Below are 16,428 nucleotides of genomic sequence, written 5' to 3'. Positions count from 1 at the left end.
AGATCCTAATCTACAGAGTGGCTAACCGATGGACAGAAACCGTCTCAAAGGGAAATTCACAAATTCACAAAAAACATGTGATATCTTATGCCAGTCACACACTCAATGTAGCAAAGAGCAAATGGCCTACATTTAACAGGGAACTTCATGTAGTTCCCACTGGGCACAGATGTCAATTCAATGTCTATTCCACGTTGGTTGAATGTAAGTTCATTGACCTCCCTGATCCAGTGTTACGGCCCCGCTCCACTAAATTAACTGATGAGTGACCACTCTATTTTCCTCAGCTCACTTCAAACCCCTGCCCCTCCCCTGTCAGCCCTTTTTGAGGCCCTTGTTTTGAAAAAAGAGTGCCCCTTCTTAATTAGACAGGCTCTGTTATGACTTAGTACTGGTATGTTTTGTACTTTGCCTATTTGGGAGAATGTCACTAGTTTTTATGGAAATGAGGACATTTATTTATGGGAGGATGATCTGTAAGAGTATTACGGATTACAAAGGGAAACACAGACGCCGAGCTACCCAGTGATGCGAGACTAACAGATGAGCTAAATGCATTTTATGCTCGCTTCGAGGCAAGCAATACTGAAGCATGCACGAGAACACCAGCTGTTATGGATGACTGTGTGATAACGCTCTCGGTAGCCAATGTGAACAAAACCATTAAACAGGTCAACATTCACAAAGCCGCTGGGCCAGACGGATTACCAGGACGTGTACTCAAAGCATGCGTGGACCAACTGTCAAGTGTCTCCCTGACCGAGTCTGTAATACCAACATGTTTCAAGCAGACCACCATAGTCCCTGTGCCCAAGGAAGCGAAGATAACCTACCTAAATGATTACCGCCCCGTGGCACTCACGTCGGTAGCCATGAAGTGCTTTGAAAGGCTGGTCATGGCTCACATCAGCAGCATTCTGCTGGATACCCTAGACCCACTCCAATTCGTATACCGCCCCAACAGATCCACAGATGACGCAATCTCAATCACACTCCACACTGCCCTTTCTCAACTGGACAAAAGGAACACCTATTTCAGAATGCTGTTAATTGGCTACAGCTCAGCGTTCAACACCATAGTGCCCACAAAGCTCATCACTAAGCTAAGGACTCTGGGACTAAACACCTCCCTCTGCAACTGGATCCTGGACTTCCTGATGGGCCTCCCCCAGTCTACCACACTGATCCTTGACACTGGGGCCCCTCAAGGGTGTGTACTTAGTCCCCTCCTGTATTCCCTATCTACCCATGACTGCATGGCCAAACACAACTCCAACACCATCATTAAGTTTGCTGGCAACACATCAGTGGTAGGCCTGATCACCGACAACGTTGATACGGCCTATAGGGAGGTGGTCAGAGAAATGGCAGTGTGCTGCCAGGACAACAACCTCTCCCTCAATGTGAGCAAGAAAAAGGAGCTGATCGTGGACTACAGGAAAAGGCAGGCCGAACAGGCCCTCGTTAACATCGACAGGGCTGTAGTGGAGCGGGTCGAGAGTTTCAAGTTCCTTGGTGTCCACATCACCAACAAACTATCGTGGTCCACACATACCAAGACAGTTGGGAAGAGGACACAACAAAACCTTTTCCCCCTCAAGAGAATGAAAAGATTTGGCATGGGTCCCCAGATCCTCAAAAGGTTCTACAGCTGCACCATCAAGATCATCCTGACTGGTTGCATCACCGCCTGGTATGGCAATTGCTCGGCATCTGACCGTAAGGCGCTACAGAGGGTAGTGCGAACGGCCCAGTACATCACTGGGGCTAAGCTTCCTGCCATCCAGGACCTATATAATAGGCGGTGTCAGAGGAAAGCTCATAAAATAGTCAGAAACTCCAGTCACCCAAGGTATAGACTGTTTTCTCTGCTACAACACGGCAAGCGGTCCCGAGCGTCAAGTCTGGGACCAAAAGGCTCCTTAACAGGTTCTTCTCCCAAGCCATAAGACTGCTGAACAGTTAATGAAATTGCCACCAGGCTATTACATTGATCCCCTCAATTTGTTTTGTACACTGCTGCTACTCGTTGTTTATTATCTATGCATAGTCACTTCAACCCTACCTACGTGTACAAATTATCTCTAACCTGTACCTCAACACACTGACTCGGTACCGGTACCCCCTGTATATAGCCTCGTTATTGTTATGTTATTGTGTTACTTTTTACTTTAGTTTATTTGGTAAATATTTTCTTAACTCTTCTTGAACTGCACTGTTGGTTAAGGGCTTGTAAGTAAGCATGTCACAGTAAGGTCTCCACTTGTATTTGGTGCATGTGAAATACAGTTTGATTTGATTTGATATATAAAATGTATATTGATGTGTGTGGTCGTAACATGATTTTGTGACAACAATATCATGTGACTTTATCAAGTGTCCACCACATAAATATATGATGCTTGCATCTGTTTATGTACTGTACATGTGCACTTCTCTCAGGTTTCAACTCCGGTTGCATGGCCTTAACTTATGTATGGAATACTAAGTGCGTGTGTAACAGTATATAAAGTACTCTAATATACTTGTGTGAAGGCATTTGGGCAGTGGTGAAAAGTACTTAAGTAAAACTACTTTAAAGTACTACTTAAGTATTTTTGGGGAGTATCTGTACATTACTTTACTATTTATATTTTTGCCAACTTTTACCTCACTACATTCCGAAAGAAAATAATGTACTTTTTGCTCCATACATTTTCCCTGACACCCCAAAATACATTTTGACAGGAAAATTGTCCAATTCACACACTTACCAAATCAAATTGTATTTGTCACATGCACAGTGAAATGCTTACTCACAAGCCCTTAACCAACAATGCAGTTCTAAGAAAATTCCCCACCCCCAAAAAAACAGTAAGAGATAAGAATAACAAATAATCAAAGAGCAGCAGGAAATAACAATAGCGAGGTTATTTACAGGGGGTACTGGTGTCGAGGTAATTGAGGTAATATATACAGTGCCTTGCGAAAGTATTCGGCCCCCTTGAACTTTGCGACCTTTTGCCACATTTCAGGCTTCAAACATAAAGATATAAAACTGTATTTTTTTGTGAAGAATCATCAACAAGTGGGACACAATCATGAAGTGGAACGACATTTATTGGATATTTCAAACTTTTTTAACAAATCAAAAACTGAAAAATTGGGTGTGCAAAATTATTCAGCCCCCTTAAGTTAATACTTTGTAGCGCCACCTTTTGCTGCGATTACAGCTGTAAGTCGATTGGGGTATGTCTCTATCAGTTTTGCACATCGAGAGACTGAATTTTTTTTCCCATTCCTCCTTGCAAAACAGCTCGAGCTCAGTGAGGTTGGATGGAGAGCATTTGTGAACAGCAGTTTTCAGTTCTTTCCACAGATTCTCGATTGGATTCAGGTCTGGACTTTGACTTGGCAATTCTAACACCTGGATATGTTTATTTTTGAACCATTCCATTGTAGATTTTGCTTTATGTTTTGGATCATTGTCTTGTTGGAAGACACATCTCCATCCCAGTCTCAGGTCTTTTGCAGACTCCATCAGGTTTTCTTCCAGAATGGTCCTGTATTTGGCTCCATCCATCTTCCCATCAATTTTAACCATCTTCCCTGTCCCTGCTGAAGAAAAGCAGGCCCAAACCATGATGCTGCCACCACCATGTTTGACAGTGGGGATGGTGTGTTCAGCTGTGTTGCTTTTACGCCAAACATAACGTTTTGCATTGTTGCCCAAAAGTTCAATTTTGGTTTCATCTGACCAGAGCACCTTCTTCCACATGTTTGGTGTGTCTCCCAGGTGGCTTGTGGCAAACTTTAAACAACACTTTTTATGGATATCTTTAAGAAATGTCTTTCTTCTTGCCATTCTTCCATAAAGGCCAGATTTGTGCAATATACAACTGATTGTTGTCCTATGGACAGAGTCTCCCACCTCAGCTGTAGATCTCTGCAGTTCATCCAGAGTGATCATGGGCCTCTTGGCTGCATCTCTGATCAGTCTTCTCCTTGTATGAGCTGAAAGTTTAGAGGGACGGCCAGGTCTTGGTAGATTTGCAGTGGTCTGATACTCCTTCCATTTCAATATTATCGCTTGCACAGTGCTCCTTGGGATGTTTAAAGCTTGGGAAATCTTTTTGTATCCAAATCCGGCTTTAAACTTCTTCACAACAGTATCTCGGACCTGCCTGGTGTGTTCCTTGTTCTCCATGATGCTCTCTGCGCTTTTAACGGACCTCTGAGACTATCACAGTGCAGGTGCATTTATACGGAGACTTGATTACACACAGGTGGATTGTATTTATCATCATTAGTCATTTAGGTCAACATTGGATCATTCAGAGATCCTCACTGAACTTCTGGAGAGAGTTTGCTGCACTGAAATTAAAGGGGCTGAATAATTTTGCACGCCCAATTTTTTATTTTTTGATTTGTTAAAAAAGTTTGAAATATCCAATACATGTCGTTCCACTTCATGATTGTGTCCCACTTGTTGTTGATTCTTCACAAAAAAATACAGTTTTATATCTTTATGTTTGAAGCCTGAAATGTGGCAAAAGGTCGCAAAGTTCAAGGGGGCCGAATACTTTCGCAAGGCACTGTATGTGAAGCTAGCCACAATAATGATTAGCCAGCCACAATAGTTGGTTTTATGGTTTGCCTTCAAAATAAAATTCCCTTAGTCAAACTGATGCTAACTGATTCAAATTGTGGCATCGTGCCATATTTCAGCCAAATAATCCTAAACAAGATTGGAATACTATAATATAATTGTGTTTATGTACAGAATGTGAAATGTTTTATTGTGAAATACTATCAATACTCCTCATGCACCTTTTCAGGAACTACTAACACTTTTGCCATCTTATAACAACTGCTCAACTCCAACATTTACCAACAATGAACAACAGTGCCTAGCTTGAGCCCTGGCATTGTTACTTGCAGCTTTAATTGTGATCAAAGTTGAAGAACATGTGAATACAAGAGATTACGCCTGATAATTCAGGTAACACACTAACAGTGTTATAAATAATCTTCCACTAGGAATTGACAGGTGCCCGACCTTATTAATAGATTTGTTACATTTAACATGTTTGTCATTTACCCAGAGCAACTTGCAATTAGTGCATTCACCTTAAGATGGCTAGGTGAGACAACACATCACAATCGTATCATGTACATTTTCCCTGAACAAAGTGTTTATCAGCAAAGCCCCACTGACTTGTGGGAAAAGAGAAGGGCCTCATGGGTGTTGTTAGAGTTTTTTTTACAATATTGCAGACATGCAGAGAATGCTGGGTTACTTCTAAGTAACTCTGGGTTACTCTTAAGTGATCATCTTCGACATTGTTACCTTACAGGCCTGCCTGTACAGTCTGGAATTATTGACACCGTTGATAAAAACGAGACATAATGACTGTATAAAATAAAACATTTTAATACTGAGATTTATTGTATGCAAAAAAACAAGTTTATTTTTTTTGTCTGCTTGGACTTAAGAGATAAGTATGGTTGTGTTAATCATTTTGTAGGCAGTCGTGTTCTTTTGTTGAATCCATTTGCAATTTTAACAGTGTAATATACAGTGCCTTCAGAAAGTATTCATACCCCTTGACTTATTCCACATTTTGTTGTGTTACAGCCAGCAGTGTACCACCCTGCATCCCAATGCTGGCTTGCTTCTGAAGCTAAGCAGGGTTGGTCCTGGATGGGAGACCAAATTCTGATGGAAGTGGTGTTGGAGAGCCAGTGAGAGGCACCCTTTCCTATGATCCAATTTTTGTTGTATATATATAAAAACGTCCCAACGCCCCATGGCAGTTTTTAGGGACATTGCCCTGTGTAGGGTGCCGTCTTTCGGATGGGACGTTAAATGGGTGTCCTGACTCTCTGTGGTCACTAAAGATCCCATGGCACTTATTGTGGTGTTAACCCCGGTGTCATGGCTAAATTCCCAATCTGGCCCTCATACCATCACAGTCAGCTAATCATCCCCAGTTTACAATTGGCTCATTCATCCCCTCTCCTCTGTAACTATTCCCCAGGTCATTGCTGTAAATGAGAATGTGTTCTCAGTCAATTTACCTGGTGAAATAAAGGTTAAATTATATTAATACAAAAACTCAAAATGAAAGAAACATCTCACCCATCTATCTACACACAAAACCCCATGATGACAGAGTAAAAACATGTTTAGAAACTTTTGCAAATTGATAATTGATAATGAAATACAGATTTACAGATCTAATTTACATAACTATTCACACCCCTGAGTCTATATGTTAGAATCACCTTTGGCAGCGATTACAGCTGTGAGTCTTTCTAGGTAAGTTTCTAAGGTCTCTGCACTGTGAGCTTTAGAATTAATTTTAAGATCCTTCTATTGGTTTTTAAATCAAGCCACGATTGTGCACCCAAATACATGTCAGACATGCTTTAAGTTATGTACCCAGTAGGTCCCTCAGGTCCTCTGGCAGTGGCCTTTTAACTCTCCCATAGCCTAGCACCAAGAGGCATGGAGAGGCAGCCTTTAGTTACTATGCCCCCAGCCTCTGGAATAGCCTGCCAGAGAACCTGAGAGGGGCCGAAACTGTGGACATTTAAAAAAACATTTTTAGCTTTTCTTTTCCTTAGGGTGATTTTTAGTCATTCAGTTATTGTCACTCTTTTGTTTTTTATCCTCTTATGTTTGTTGTGTAGTAAATATTTCAGTTTTTATTTTATTTTTTGTATTTTCCAGTGAAGCATGTTGTGCTACATTCCATGTCTGGAATGTGTTGTACGAATAAATCTTCATTTGAAGAACTTTTCTCACCTGGATTGTACAAAATTTGAAAATTATTATTAAAAAAATAATTTAGAAAATTTGTCAAGTTGGTTGTTCATCATTGCTGGACAGCAATTTAAGTCTTTCCATAGATTTTCATGCCGATTTTAAGTCAAAACTATAACTAAGCCACTCAGTAACATTCAATGTTGTCATGGTAAGCAACTCCAGAGGATATTTGGCCTTGTCTTTTAGCTTATTGTCCTGCTGAAAGGTGAATGTGTCCCAGCGTCTGTTGGAGTGCAAACTTAAGAAGGCAGTGTTGTAACTTTCATGTGTTAGAGTTAATGTTTAAGTTAATTCATTGAGCTGTATCTAAAGATATTTCTTTACAGTTATTTACATATGTAATTGTATTGGTTTGTATTGAATTACACTTTTTGACTGCAAGTTCCAGAATGCCTTGCGATAGGAATGAGAGAGGTAACGCGCCAATTATGTGGAGGTGCAAGTTGATTAAGCTGACTTTCCGCTAGCATCTTACCTGCATTGCTCTGTAGAATCTAAAGTTGTTAAATGTAACGTGAACAAGTATTATTACTAAAATAAGCTTTCATATCAAACCCGACGTCCCGAGTCATTACTTTGAAGTTAGTTAATCTAAAAGGCAGAGCAGCGCTTTATTATAGACAGACGTCTCCCCATCTTAGCTACTACTTCATCAAAATGTTTTGACCATGACAGTTTACAATCTAGTGTTACTCCAAGCCGTTTAGTCATCTCAACTTCATCAATTTCCACATAATTTACTACAATATTTAGTTGAGCTTTAGGGTTTAGTGAGTGTTTTGTTCCAAATACAATGCTTTTAGTTGTATTCCTTGCCACCCACTCTGAAACTAATTGATGTTGAGTGTTGCAGTCATTTCAGTCGCTGTAGTAGCTGACGTGTATAGTGTTGAGTCATCCGCATACATAGTGTCATGTACTGTCATGTTGTGTCTTGTCTCTGTCCTTTCCCTTCACCCTGTCTCCCTCTGCTGGTCGTTGTTAGGTTACCTTTTCTCCCCCTCTTTTCCCCAGCTGTGCCTTGTCTCCTCCTAACTACCTCGTCACCCCTTTTCCCACCTGTTCCCTTTTTCCCTCTGATTAGTCCTCTATATCTCCCTCTGTTTCTGCTCCTGTCTTTGTCGGATTCTTGTTTGTTGTGTTTCATGCCTGAACCAGACTGTCGTCATGTTTGCTGTAACCTTGTCTTGTCCTGTCGGAATCTGCCGGTCCGTCTGAGCCTACCTATGTTTGGTAATTAAAGAAGCTCTGTTTAAGTTAATTCGCTTTTGGGTCCTCATTCACGCACCTTAACAGAAGAATCCGACCAAGAATGGACCCAGCGACTTCGGATCCTCTCCACTCAGCCGTCGGGATCCAGGGAGCGATGCTAGGCAGACACGAGCAGGAAGTGTCTGCTGCTCGACATGCCGTTGAGACCCTGGCCACCCAAGTCTCCAACCTCACAGAACAGGTTCACCATCTCCGCCTCGATCCACCGGCCACTTCCAGGGCTTTCGAATCTCCGGAGCCCAGAATCAATAACCCGCCGTGTTACTCTGGGGAGCCCACTGAATGCCGCTCGTTCCTCACCCAGTGTGATATTGTGTTTTCTCTCCAGCCCAACACTTACTCCAGGAGCACTGCTCGTGTCGCCTACGTCATATCTCTCCTTATTGGACGGGCTCGTGAGTGGGGCACGGCAATCTGGGAGGCAAGGGCTGAGTGTACTAACCAGTATCAGGACTTTAAGGAGGAGATGATACGGGTTTTTGATCAATCTGTTTTTGGGGAGGAGGCTTCCAGGGCCCTGTCTTCCCTATGTCAAGGCAATCGATCCATAACAGACTACTCTATTGAGTTTCGCACTCTTGCTGTCTCCAGTGGCTGGAACGAGCCGGCCTTGCTCGCTCGTCTTCTGGAGGGTCTCCGCGCAGAGGTAAAGGATGAGATTCTCTCCCGGGAGGTTCCTTCCAGCGTGGATTCCTTGATTGAACTCGCTATTCGCATTGAGCGACGGGTTGATCTTCGTCACCGAGCTCGTGGAAAGGAGCTCGCGCTCTCCGTCGCCCCCCTCTCCGCATCACTACCATCTTCCTCTGCCGGCTCAGGTGCTGAGCCCATGCAGCTGGGAGGTATCCGCATCTCGACTAAGGAGAGGGAACGGAGAATCACCAACCGCCTCTGTCTCTATTGCGGTTCCGCTGGTCATTTTGTCACTTCATGTCCAGTAAAAGGCCAGAGCTCGTCAGTAAGCGGAGGGCTACTGGTGAGCGCTACTACTCCTGTCTCTCCTTCAAGATCCTGCACTACCTTGTCGGTCCATCTACGCTGGACCGGTTCGTCAGCTTCCTGCAGTGCCTTAATAGACTCTGGGGCGGAGGGCTGTTTTATGGACGAGACCTGGGCTCGGGAACATGACATTCCTCTCAGACAGTTAAAGGAGCCCACGGCCTTGTTCGCCCTGGATGGTAGTCCTCTCCCCAGGATTCAGCGTGAGACGCTACCTTTAACCCTTACTGTTTCTGGTAATCATAGTGAAACCATTTCTTTTTTAATTTTTCGTTCACCTTTTACACCTGTTGTTTTGGGCCATCCCTGGCTAGTTTGTCATAATCCTTCCATTAATTGGTCTAGTAATTCTATCCTCTCCTGGAACGTCTCTTGTCATGTGAAATGTTTAATGTCTGCTATCCCTCCTGTTTCCTCTGTCTCTTCTTCACAGGAGGAGCCTGGTGATTTGACAGGGGTGCCGGAGGAATATCACGATCTGCGCACGGTGTTCAGTCGGTCCAGGGCCACCTCTCTTCCTCCACACCGGTCGTATGATTGTAGTATTGATCTCCTTCCGGGAACCACCCCCCCCCCGGGGTAGACTATACTCTCTGTCGGCTCCTGAACGTAAGGCTCTCGAAGATTATTTGTCTGTAGCTCTTGACGCCGGTACCATAGTCCCCTCCTCCTCTCCCGCCGGAGCGGGGGTTTTTTTTGTCAAGAAGAAGGACGGGTCTCTGCGCCCCTGCATAGATTATCGAGGGCTGAATGACATAACAGTGAAGAATCGTTATCCGCTTCCTCTTATGTCTTCAGCCTTCGAGATCCTGCAGGGAGCCAGGTTTTTCACTAAGTTGGACCTTCGTAACGCTTACCATCTCGTGCGCATCAGGGAGGGGGACGAGTGGAAGACGGCGTTTAACACTCCGTTAGGGCACTTTGAATAGCGGGTTCTTCCTTTCGGCCTCGCTAACGCTCCAGCTGTCTTTCAGGCATTAGTCAATGATGTCCTGAGAGACATGCTGAACATCTTTGTTTTCGTTTACCTTGACGATATCCTGATTTTTTCACCGTCACTCCAGATTCATGTTCAGCACGTTCGACGTGTCCTCCAGCGCCTTTTAGAGAATTGTCTTTTTGTGAAGGCTGAGAAGTGCACTTTTCATGCCTCCTCCGTCACATTTCTCGGTTCTGTTATTTCCGCTGAAGGCATTAAGATGGATCCCGCTAAGGTCCAAGCTGTCATTGATTGGCCCGTCCCTAAGTCACGCGTCGAGCTGCAGCGCTTTCTCGGCTTCGCGAACTTCTATCGTCGTTTCATCCGTAATTTCGGGCAGGTGGCAGCTCCTCTCACAGCCCTTACTTCTGTCAAGACGTGCTTTAAGTGGTCCGTTTCCGCCCAGGGAGCTTTTGATCTCCTCAAGAATCGTTTTACATCCGCTCCTATCCTTGTTACACCTGACGTCTCTAGACAGTTCGTTGTCGAGGTTGATGCGTCAGAGGTGGGCGTGGGAGCCATTCTTTCTCAGCGCTCCCTCTCTGACGACAAGGTCCACCCATGCGCGTATTTTTCTCATCGCCTGTCGCCGTCGGAACGTAACTATGATGTGGGTAACCGCGAACTGCTCGCCATCCGGTTAGCCCTAGGCGAATGGCGACAGTGGTTGGAGGGGGCGACCGTTCCTTTTGTCGTTTGGACTGACCATAGGAACCTTGAGTACATCCGTTCTGCCAAACGACTTAATGCGCGTCAGGCGCGTTGGGCGCTGTTTTTCGCTCGTTTCGAGTTCGTGATTTCTTATCGTCCGGGCTCTAAGAACACCAAGCCTGATGCTTTGTCTCGTCTCTTCAGTTCTTCAGTAGCCTCCACTGACCCCGAGGGGATTCTCCCTGAGGGGCGTGTTGTCGGGTTGACTGTCTGGGGAATTGAGAGGCAGGTAAAACAAGCGCTCACTCACACTCCGTCGCCGCGCGCTTGTCCTAGGAACCTTCTTTTCGTTCCCGTTCCTACTCGTCTGGCCGTTCTTCAGTGGGCTCACTCTGCCAAGTTAGCCGGCCACCCTGGCGTTCGGGGTACGCTTGCTTCCATTCGCCAGCGTTTTTGGTGGCCCACCCGGGAGCATGACACGCGTCGTTTCGTGGCTGCTTGTTCGGTCTGCGCGCAGACTAAGTCCGGTAACTCTCCTCCTGCCGGCCGTCTCAGGCCGCTTCCTATTCCCTCTCGACCGTGGTCTCACATCGCCTTAGATTTTGTCACCGGACTGCCTTCGTCAGCGGGGAAGACTGTTATTCTTACGGTTGTCGATAGGTTCTCTAAGGCGGCTCATTTCATTCCCCTTGCTAAGCTTCCTTCTGCTAAAGAGACGGCACAAATCATCATCGAGAATGTTTTCAGAATTCATGGCCTTCCGTCAGACGTCGTTTCGGACAGAGGTCCGCAATTCACGTCTCAATTTTGGAGGGAGTTTTGCCGTTTGATTGGGGCTTCCGTCAGTCTCTCTTCCGGCTTTCACCCCCAGTCTAACGGTCAAGCAGAACGGGCCAATCAGACTATTGGTCGCATCTTACGCAGTCTTTCTTTTCGCAACCCTGCGTCTTGGTCAGAACAGCTCCCCTGGGCAGAATACGCCCACAACTCGCTTCCTTCGTCTGCGACCGGGCTATCTCCTTTTCAGAGTAGCCTCGGGTACCAGCCTCCGCTGTTCTCATCTCAGTTCGCCGAGTCCAGCGTCCCCTCCGCTCAGGCTTTTGTCCAACGTTGCGAGCGCACCTGGAAGAGGGTCAGGTCTGCACTTTGCCGTTATAGGACGCAGACTGTGAGGGCTGCTAATAAGCGTAGAACTAAGAGTCCTAGATATTGTCGCGGTCAGAGAGTTTGGCTCTCCACTCAGAACCTTCCCCTTAAGACGGCTTCTCGCAAGTTGACCCCGCGGTTCATTGGTCCGTTCCGTATTTCTCGGGTCATTAATCCTGTCGCAGTTCGACTTCTTCTTCCGCGATACCTTCGTCGCGTCCACCCGGTCTTCCATGTCTCCTGCATCAAGCCCGTCCTTCGCGCCCCCGCTCGTCTTCCCCCCCCCCCCCCCATCCTTGTCGAGGGCGCACCCATCTACAGGGTCCGTAGAATTTTGGACATGCGTCCTCGGGGCCGTGGTCACCAGTACCTCGTAGATTGGGAGGGGTACGGTCCTGAGGAGAGGAGTTGGGTTCCCTCTCGGGACGTGCTGGACCGTGCGCTGATCGAGGATTTCCTCCGTTGCCGCCAGGTTTCCTCCTCGAGTGCGCCAGGAGGCGCTCGTGAGTGGGGGGGTACTGTCATGTACTGTCATGTTGTGTCTTGTCTCTGTCCTTTCCCTTCACCCTGTCTCCCTCTGCTGGTCGTTGTTAGGTTACCTTTTCTCCCCCTCTTTTCCCCAGCTGTGCCTTGTCTCCTCCTAACTACCTCGTCACCCCTTTTCCCACCTGTTCCCTTTTTCCCTCTGATTAGTCCTCTATATCTCCCTCTGTTTCTGCTCCTGTCTTTGTCGGATTCTTGTTTGTTGTGTTTCATGCCTGAACCAGACTGTCGTCATGTTTGCTGTAACCTTGTCTTGTCCTGTCGGAATCTGCCGGTCCGTCTGAGCCTACCTATGTTTGGTAATTAAAGAAGCTCTGTTTAAGTTAATTCGCTTTTGGGTCCTCATTCACGCACCTTAACACATAGACACTCAGGCTGTGGCACTTCATTAGTAAACATTTTAAAAAGCAAGAGGGCTAAACAGCTACCCTGGGGAATTCCTGATTCTAACTGGATTATGTTTGAGAGGCGTCCATTAAAGAACACCCTCTGTGTTCTGTTAGACAAGTAACTCTTTATCCACATCATAGCAGGGGGTGTAAACAGCAGACTATGATCGATAATGTCAAAAGCTGCAATGAAGTCTAACAAGACAGCCTCCACAATCATTTTATCATCAATTTCTCTCAGCCAATCATCAGTCATCTGTGTAAGTGCTGTGCTTGTTGAGTGTCCTTCCCTATAAGAAAGCTGAAAGTCTGTTGTCAATTTGTTTATTGTGAAATAGCATTGTATCTGGTCAAACACCATGTTTTCCAGAAGTGTATTAATGGTTGGTAACAGGCTGATTGGTCGGCTATTTGAGCCAGTAAAGGGGGTTTTACTTTTCTTGGGTAGGGGAATGACTTTAGCTTCCTTCAAGATCTGAGGGTACACACTCTCTAGTAGGATTAAATTGAAGATATGTCAAATAGGAGTGGCAATATCATCCGCTATTATACTCAGTCATTTTCCACCCAGATTGTCAGACCCCGTGGCTGGTCATTGTTGATAGACAACAATACATTTTTCACCTCTTCCACACTGACTTTACTGAATTCAAATGTACAATTCTTGTCCTTCATAATTTGGTCCGATATACTTGGATGTGTAGTGTCAGCATTTGTTGCTGGCATGTCATCCCCAAGTTTGCTTATCTTGCCAATGAAAAATTCATTAAAGTAGTTGGCAATATCAGTGGACTTTGTGATGAATGAGCCATCTGATTCAACGAATGATGGAGCCGAGTTGGCTTTTTAGTAGCATTATTTATATAATTTCTTTGTTTCATAGCTTAGTTTCTCTTTTTATTTATATTATTCACATGATTTCTTAATTTGCAGTACGTTTGCCAATCAGTTGGGCTGCTGGACTTAATTGCCATACCTTTTGCCTCATCCCTCTCAATAGTTTCTGAAGGCACTGTAGTTTTGATGAATGTATTTACATTTTGAAAACACATTTACTGTTATTTTTTCAAAAGGTCAGAGTTTGGTGCTTTGTGAAGTCTGTTTTGAAAATTGACAACATTGTTAAAAAAAATGCTTGTACGCGATTGAGAAAAAGTGAAGGTCAGAATAGACACACTTATGCCACACCTCAATTTCTGTGATATCCACCCCAAACTGTTAGCTGGCTAGCACATGCGTTGCCCCATGCTTCAGTTCAAGGTCAGAATAGAGAAAGGGGGATAAAAAGGCTATTAAGTTCCATTTATGCATCTGAATTCCCCCATAGAAGGATAGTACAACAGACAATAATATACATTAAGATGAGTTGTACATTGAATACGGTTGCCTTTCCACATATGAATGTCTTTCTATGATGAATTCTAATAAACAGAGACCACTTAAAAGACCGATTTAAAAACTAGAGGCTCCATGAGATACTAGAGATTACACAGTACTGCCTGCCAAACAGAAACCCTCTGCACTTTAACAGGTCCATGCTCTTTGAGCTCTGCAGGATAACATTTATCTGTCAACATCAACAGTAGTCAGCTGATTCAACTACTCATTATATGAACAAAGATAAACGCAACATGAGCTAGAATCAAAAATCCCAGAAATGTTCCATATGCACAAAAAGCTTATTTTGATTTGTGCACAAATGTTTACCTCCCTGTTAGTGAATATTTCTCCTTTATTAAGATAATCCATCCACCTGACAGGTGTTGCATATCAAGAAGCTGATAAAGCAGCATGATCACTACACAGGTGCACCTTGTCCCGGGGACAATAAAAGGCCACTAAAATGTGCAGTTTTGTTACATAGCACAATGCCACAGATGTCTAAAGTTGAGCGAGAGTGCAAATGGCATTCTGACTGCAGAAATGTCCACCATAGAATTGGTTGCCAGAGAATTGAATGTTCATTTATTTACCATAAACCGCTTCCAATGTTGTTTTAGAGAACTTGGCAGTACGTCCAACCGGCCTCACAACATTTTTATTTATATAACGTTTAACCAGGCAAAAATTGTATTTACAATGATGACCTAGGAACAGTGGGTTAACTGCCTTGCTCAGGGGCAGAATGACAGATTTTTACCTTGTCAGCTCGGGGATTCAATCTAGCAAACTTTCAGTTACTGGCCCAACACTAACTTCTAGGCTACCTACTGCCCCAGCCAACCACATGTAACCACGCCAGCTCAGGTCCTCCACATCCGGCTTCTTCATCTTCGTCTCAGGGAAGCTCATCTGCGTGCTCGGCGTCCTCATCCGGATCTTGACATGACTGCAGTTCAGCATCATCGAGCAGTTTGCTGATGTCAATGTTGTTAACAGAGTGCCCCATGGTGGCGGTGGGGTTATGGTATGGGCGATATCCTAAGGCCTATTGTCATGTCATTTATCTGCCTCCGTCACCTCATGTTTCAGCATGATAATGCATGGCCCCATGTCGCAAGGATCTGTACATATTTCCTGGAAGCTGAAAATGTTCCAGTTCTTCCATGGCTTGCATACTCACCAGACATGTCACCCATTGAGCATGTTTGGAACGCTTTGGATCGATGTGTACATCAGTGTGTTTCAGTTCCTGCCAATATCCAGCAGCTTCGCATTGGTTTTGAAGAGGAGTGGGACAACATTCCACAGGTCACAATCAACAGCCTGATCAACTCTATGCGAAGGAGATGTGTCGCTCTGCATGAGGCAAATAGTGGTCACACCAGATACTGACTGGTTTTCTGATCCACATCCCTACTTTTTTTTTAACGGTATCTGTGACCAACAGATGCATGTCTGTGTTCCCAGTCATGTGAAATCCATAGATTTGATCCTAATGAATATTTTTAAATTGACTGATTTCCTTAAAGTGTACCTTAGTAAAATCCTTGAAATTGTTGCGTTTATATTGTTGTTCAGTTCAGTGTATAATTGAGTGGAAAATATTCACTAAACTACAACTGACAACAATTGCTGACAGAATCATTTTCTCAGTCTGCGTTTAATGACTGAGTTAAACATTGATATGATAGTTATTTACTGTATTGTACCTCAAATGTAAATAAAAACTAAAACTCACACAGTAAGAAACGCTAGGCCTCCTGCAGCTCCTGGATCAAATGACCACAGATGAAACGCTTCACTGCTGCTGTTCAATCACTGTCAACCCCAGTCAGACCTGTTAAATACCTGTTAAACTATAGTCCTAGTGAATGATTGACTAGATATAATCTTTCACCTCACCTGGGAGTGGCTGAGCCATCAATAAAGTAAATCTTTGGTACTTACCTGCTGTAGTCTTCCTGTAGGTCTCCTCATGCACTCTGTAGATAGTGTGTCATAGTGGCAGGGCTATTCTTCAGAATTGTGTCCTGTTAGTAATGTGAGAAAGAGGCCTTACTGTCTGTCAGACGTGTCTTTAAGTACATGATATCAGTCATTATATCTTCCCTCTGGCATTAACCGTATCAGTGGATAGTTAAATATTACACTGGAATGTGTTGTGCATTGGTCACAGACGCACACACACGTGCGCCCACACATACGTTATGTTCTATTAATTTGCTATAAAGCAACAGACAGAGAAGCAGTGTATA

At 44.5% G+C, this 16,428-nt stretch overlaps 1 protein-coding gene across 1 annotated transcript in view; it reads right to left on the bottom strand.

The window, feature by feature from the left end:
* The window catches only part of LOC110531937 (claudin-34-like), a 41,975-nt gene extending 25,960 nt beyond the window's left edge, over positions 1-16,015 (bottom strand). The window contains exon 1 of the mRNA XM_021615461.2: positions 15,912-16,015. The gene's annotated coding sequence lies outside the window, so the exon portion shown is untranslated. The remainder of the gene's footprint in view (positions 1-15,911) is intronic.
* Positions 16,016-16,428: the final 413 nt, after the last annotated feature.

The sequence above is a fragment of the Oncorhynchus mykiss genome, chromosome 1 (assembly GCF_013265735.2).
Source record: "Oncorhynchus mykiss isolate Arlee chromosome 1, USDA_OmykA_1.1, whole genome shotgun sequence".
NCBI classification, from domain to species: Eukaryota; Metazoa; Chordata; class Actinopteri; order Salmoniformes; family Salmonidae; genus Oncorhynchus; species Oncorhynchus mykiss.
Note: the sequence above shows the minus strand (reverse complement) of the source record. Positions and strands in the feature narration are given on the sequence as shown.